Source organism: Schistocerca cancellata, chromosome 6 (genome assembly GCF_023864275.1).
Source record: "Schistocerca cancellata isolate TAMUIC-IGC-003103 chromosome 6, iqSchCanc2.1, whole genome shotgun sequence".
NCBI lineage: Eukaryota > Metazoa > Arthropoda > Insecta > Orthoptera > Acrididae > Schistocerca > Schistocerca cancellata.
Genome location: NC_064631.1, coordinates 568523456 through 568529550, shown reverse-complemented (window position 1 = coordinate 568529550; position 6095 = coordinate 568523456). Strand labels below are relative to the sequence as shown.

The 6095-nt window shown below is 48.3% G+C and overlaps 1 non-coding gene across 1 annotated transcript; it reads left to right on the top strand.

Moving 5' to 3' along the window:
* Positions 1–5103: 5103 nt before the first annotated feature.
* Trnas-cga (transfer RNA serine (anticodon CGA)) lies at positions 5104–5177 on the top strand. The gene has a single exon. It is a non-coding gene; the product is annotated as a tRNA-Ser (tRNA).
* The last annotated feature ends 918 nt before the right edge of the window (positions 5178–6095 follow it).

Here is a 6095-nt window from a genome sequence, read left to right as displayed (position 1 = left end):
GTCCACTATGCTGATAACAGGTCGGTGGTCAGACGAAAGATCGTCGACGGTGCGGAGCTGGAGGTTCGTCTCAATATTTTTGATGATAGCAATATCTAGGACGTCTGCTTCTTGCCGATCGACGTAAGGAATCCGTGTGGGCTCTCGTGGGCCATGGTCTGTAATGCCCAGTTCTTCTTCCATGGCAATCAAAGTTCGTCCACGAGGGTTCGTACGCCGGGAATTCCACGCGACGTGCTTGCTGTTAAGGTCACCTCCTAGGAAGATTTTGTCAAAATTGGTGAAGATACTCCGTAGGTCGTCTGGCACCAAGTTTTTACCGGGGCTGTTGTACGCCGCAATGAAAGTGATGTTGCCTGCCGCCGATCGCACCGTTACTGCTGTTGCCTCCAGATGTTGGAGGTGTGGTAGTGTTTCATGATGGTGCCGCAGTTCCCTTTTAAGCAGAACTGCGGTCCCACCACCTCGTTGGCCTTGTCTGTCCGTTGTATAGACTTGCATGTTACGAAATCTGAGCTCAGTTGTTGGACGAAGGTGCGTCTCCGATACGAGTGCGATGTCGATTTTGTGACGTTGTAAAAATTCAGTGAATTCTGTTTTCTTGTGTTTCATTCCGTAGGCGTTCCATATACAGATTTTCAGGTTTCTCGCGGTCCCAGGGCGATCCATCTTAAGGTGTTCCAAAGGCCTTCAATACACTTTCGATTAAAGAAAGTATCCCCACTAGTTGTTGCTGCACGGCGGTGAGACGTTTCGCGACATCAGAGAGCGCTGGAGCTATAGATTCCATCAAATGAGCTGGTGAGACGTAGGTTTCCGGTTGCGGTCGGTGTGGTGATGCTGCTTGTGCGTATGAATAATGCTGGCGGTGCTGTCGAGGTGAAGTGCTTCAGGGGGAGGCTGTGTTACTGGCTGCCGTGTCGCCGCCTGCTGTTCTTGTGGCGTTTGCTGACGGTGGGCGTCAGGTTGGAGTTCCGTATTACACGAGTCCTACGTTGAGAGGGCTGCGAGGAAGACCGTTGTCTGTATTTCCTGAGAAGTTCCTGGTATTTCTGGCAGCCACGCCATGTGGCAGGATGGTTCTTTTCACAGTTAGCACATTTCGGCGGAGCCCCTCGGGGATGAGTACATGCTGAAGATCGGTGTTGCCCTCCACATCGAACGCAGCGAGCAGGCAAGCTGCAGTAATTAGCTGTATGTTCGAATCGCTGGCAGTGGCGACATTGAACAGGTCCTTCTTGTCTGTTGTAGGTTTCAATAACGACTTTAGTATATAGAAGGTATTTGATGTCGTAAATCTTGTAGTTTTCCTTTTGGGCTGGCAACGTGACACAGTAAGCATCTTGAGGTCGTAATTCCTTCGTGTTGTCGTCTCGATTTTTAAACTGGTGGACGCTGATGACAGGGAAATCCTTTTCTATCCGTGTGTCTTTCAGCTCTTCCTCCGTAACTTCGGCAGGTAGACGTTTGACAACCACTTTGAGGTCCTTGTCCTCTGCGGCCTAATGTGTAAAAAAGTGGATGTCATTCGACACAAAAAAAAAATTGATGGCCCGCCGTTGATCTTCATAGGAGTCAAAGTGATATTTGATCCTGTCAGCCGGCCGAAGTGGCCGTGCGGTTAAAGGCGCTGCAGTCTGGAACCGCAAGACCGCTACGGTCGCAGGTTCGAATCCTGCCTCGGGCATGGATGTTTGTGACGTCCTTAGGTTAGTTAGGTTTCAGTAGTTCTAAGTTCTAGGGGACTAATGACCTCAGCAGTTGAGTCCCATAGTGCTCAGAGCCATTTGAACCATTTTTTTGATCCTGTCTCGTTGGTAGATGGCCTTAAAACTGCCGTCAATATTCGCTTTCAGCGCCTTGTTGAGTTCCATGTAGTTCTTGTTATGGTAAATAGTAACGGGCGGGACTTTGCGCAGTAAGTTCCGGACAGAGCCGTCTGTCCCCTCTTTATCTGCTTCGAGATTGACATCACTCGTCTGGTCCATACTTTCTGGAGCATCCGTAGTATCTTCCGTCGCAATAACCGCATAACGGTTGGAAGTTTTCAGTTCTTCTGGACGTTGTCACTTCCGAGAGTTGTTCTGCTTAGGAGAAGCGTTGAGTCGTTTTCTTTGGCGAACTAGTGTAAAATCGCCCTCTCCGTCGGTGGGCTGCATGGTCTAAACTTCTTCAGAGGAGACTCCCTCCATTTCGTCGCCGTCGTCTGGTGGAGAAAATTGTTCCACGTCGTCTACTTGTTCTTCAGGCTGTGAAGTAGGAACTGTACTAGTGCGGTTGTCGTATACTTCCTGACTTTGCAGAATCATGTGTTGTATTTCACGTCGTAGTTCCCATTGTTGCCGGTCGTTCTGTGTTAGCTGATGCCTCTCGTCACAGGGGTTTGACGTATGTTGTCCTCCGCTCTGCATTCTCATAGCGCTCGTTGTGGTCCTGTCCTCATTATCTAGCTTGTCAGAATCCGTTGTCGCTGCAGGGATCGTCGCCGTTGTATCCGTCCTGTGGGGAGCGCCCGCCGGGACGGCCGCCGGGGCGGGCCCCACCGACCGGCCAGCGGCCGCCCCCGGCGCGACCCAGCCGGCTGGCTCGGACGCGCGCGTTCCGTTCTCCGCACTCATCGGCATCGCGCGCTCAACTGGGGAGAGTAGTGCAGTTGTGCCACTCTACAGTTCGTAGTCGCGCTCAGTGGTCAGCCAGCGCCGATGTTAGTCAACGTCTGCAGCTCAGTCATTGCTGCCATCAAGTCTTTGTAGCTCCGTTCCAAGTTAGTCTTCAAATTCACCGGATTCGACATTCTACATTACGAGAGATTAAGTCGTCACTGCAAGATTTGTGACTTGTAAATTATGTCATTCTAGTCGCGTCTTCTATAATTGTCAACCAACAGATCATGGACTACAGCAAAATTAAGTAATAAATACTTTCTTATTTTGTACTCCTGCTAATTAATTGTGTTTTCCTGTTGTAGCTACCAAGCAGTCTTGCCATAGTAGAACCCACATTTCCACCTCCTTGCCTACCTCATATTTGCCACCTCATGTTGGACGCGAGAATGGTCGTAGATCGAGAGCCATCATCAGGCATGGATATGTGTGATGTCCTTTGGTTAGTTAGGTTTAAGTAGTTCTAAGTCTAGGGGACTGATGACCTCAGATGTTAAGTCCCACAGTGCGTAGAGCCATTTGAACCATTTAGTAATATTGCATTTCTTTTCTCTTTGTTTTAATGGTAATATTAATTTCTCTTAATTATTAGTTTTTAAAACGCCAGAACGTTTTAATCGTCTATTAGTTAGTTACATGTTCCACTGATCTGTAATCCAAGGTGTACTATACTTGGTTTTTACAGATATAGTATGACATCTGAAAGTATTTTAAAGTACTGTTCCTGAGAAAATTAACAACAATTGTCCTTTCGTTTGTTCGCAAAACGTTGCACACACCAGCAACCTTGCATAAGAATGACAAACAACGTGTTCCCGAAGATGGCAAATACACTGACTGGAAAAAATCGAAACATCAATAGTTTTTGCGACGTAAACGAAAGTTGACAAGCATGTTTCAACATCTCAAAGATGCCCGCATCTCGTGGTCGTGCGGTAGCGTTCTCGCTTCCCACGCCCGGGTTCCCGGGTTCGATTCCCGGCGGGGTCAGGGATTTTCTCTGCCTCGTGATGGCTGGGTGTTGTGTGCTGTCCTTAGGTTAGTTAGGTTTAAGTAGTTCTAAGTTCTAGGGGACTGATGACCATAGATGTTAAGTCCCATAGTGCTCAGAGCCATTTGAACCATTTGAACCATCTCAAAGATGATGTCCGTTTAAATTTCACGCCAACCGCCTAAGAGCAGCGCAATTAGCGCCACTTGGAGGATGCAAATTAGGTCTACCTTAAATACACACCGTCAAGGTTGTGAGCGTTAGTTACCTTTGAGATTGGACGTGGTTAGTTGGTGTTAGTCAAGAATGCCTTCAAAGCGACGAAGACGGCATTATCAACCTCTCACTGAGTATGAAAAAGGTCGTTTAATAAGGCTACGAGAAGCTGGATGTTCCTTCTACGACACTGCGGAAAGACTTGGCAGTAGCCACTGTACGTGATTGCTGGCAGCGGTGGTCAAGAAGACCAGGCTCCACACGGCCACGTGACATTACAGAGAGGGAAGGCCACCATGTTCGGCGTATGGCTCTGGCGCATCGAACTGCATCTGCAGCAGCAGTCTGAGCAGCAGTTGGAACCACAGTGACACATCGAACAAAGTGGTTACTTCGAGGACAGCTCCGAGCCAGACGCTCTGTAGCGTACATTCCACTGACCCCAAACCTGCGTCATTTTCGACTTCAGTGGTGTCCAGCGAGAGCTTATTGGAGGTCTGCTGTGTTTTGCGATGAAAGCTGCTTCTGCCTCGGTGCCAGTGATGGTCATGTGAGATTTAAGAGGAGGCTAATTGAGGGCCTGCAACCAGTCTGTTTGCGTGCTAGACACACTGGACCTACATCTGTAGTTATGGTCTGGGTTGCAATTTCGTATGACAGCAGGAGCACTCTATTGTTTATCCCACGCACTCTGAGTGCAAATCTGTACGTCAGTCTGGTGATTCGCCCTGTCGTGCTGCCAGTCATGAACACCATTATATAGGGTGTTTTCCAACAGGATAACGCTCAGAATTAGATTTTCACTCTGCAGCTGAGTGTGCGCTGATATGAAACTTCCTGGCAGATTAAAACTGTGTGCCGGACTGAGACTCGAACTCGGGACCTTTCCCTTTCTCTGGCAAGCGCTCTACCAACTGAGCTACCCAAGCACGACTCACGCCCCGTCCTCACAGCTTTACTTCCGCCAGTACCTCGCCTCCTACCTTCCAAACTTTACAGAAGCTCTCCTGCGAACCATGCAGGACTAGCACTGCTGAAAGAAAGGATACTGCGGAGACATGGCTTAGCCACAGCCTAGCGGATGTTTCCAGGATGAGATTTTCACTCTGCAGCGGAGTGTGCGCTGATATGAAACTTCCTGGCAGGTTAAAACTGTGTGCCGGACCGAGAGTTTGGAAGGCAGGAGACGAGATAATGGCGGAAGTAAAGCTGTGAGGACGGGGCGTGAGTCGTGCTTGGGTAGCTCAGTTGGTAGAGTGCTTGCCCGCGAAAGGCAGAGGTCCCGAGTTCGAGTCTCGGTCCGAACATAGTTTTAATCTGCCAGGAAGTTTCAGGATAACGCTCGCCCATATACCATTGTTGTAACCCAACATGCTCTACAGGCTGTCTCATGCTGCCTTGGCATGCTCGAACACCGGATCTGCCTCCAAGCGAGCACAACAAGGGACATCATCGGACGACGCTTCCAGTGTCATCCACAAACAGCATTAACCGTCCCTGTATTGACCGACCAGGTGCAACAGGCTTGGAACTCCATTGCACAAAGTGATATCCAGCACCCGTAAAAGATAATGCATGCACGTTTGCGTGTTTGCATGCAACATTCCGGCGGATATACCAGTTATTAACGAACCAGCATTTCACATTTACAGTGGCTTTACTCTCGGTTACATTAACCCGTGATCTTGAAATGTTAATCACTTACATATGGTAACTACACATATGTTTTCACGAAATTTCTTTACTCTACATTAACATTATCTTTTGTTTTCCGTCAGTGTAGATGCCACATGATCTCAATCTCGGCAGAACAAAGGATTTGGTGACAGAGTTTCGCCTCTGTCTTGACATCGACTCTTCGTTTCGTCCTCCACCAAAGTCTATCTGCGCTTGTCGATATACACCGGTGATGGTCTAAATGTATAAGGATGTAACCAAATACTCGGTCATTCACCGACGTTTTTGGTATGTTTTGAGATTCACCAAAAAAAAGTCTGCATTCCCAACTTCGGTCTTTCGCGGTATAATTTACATTCTTCACGTCACAACTTAGCTATGGGGGCACACGGTAAGACATTGGATTCGTTTTGGAATAGATGGGACCTAAATTTTCCTCCAAACGATACGGTAAAAGATGGACCTTTATTTTGCCATGGCTTCGTATCATCATCACAATAAACCAAAGGCTATGCCTTGTCGATTTAGCCACGTACCTCTCTCCATTG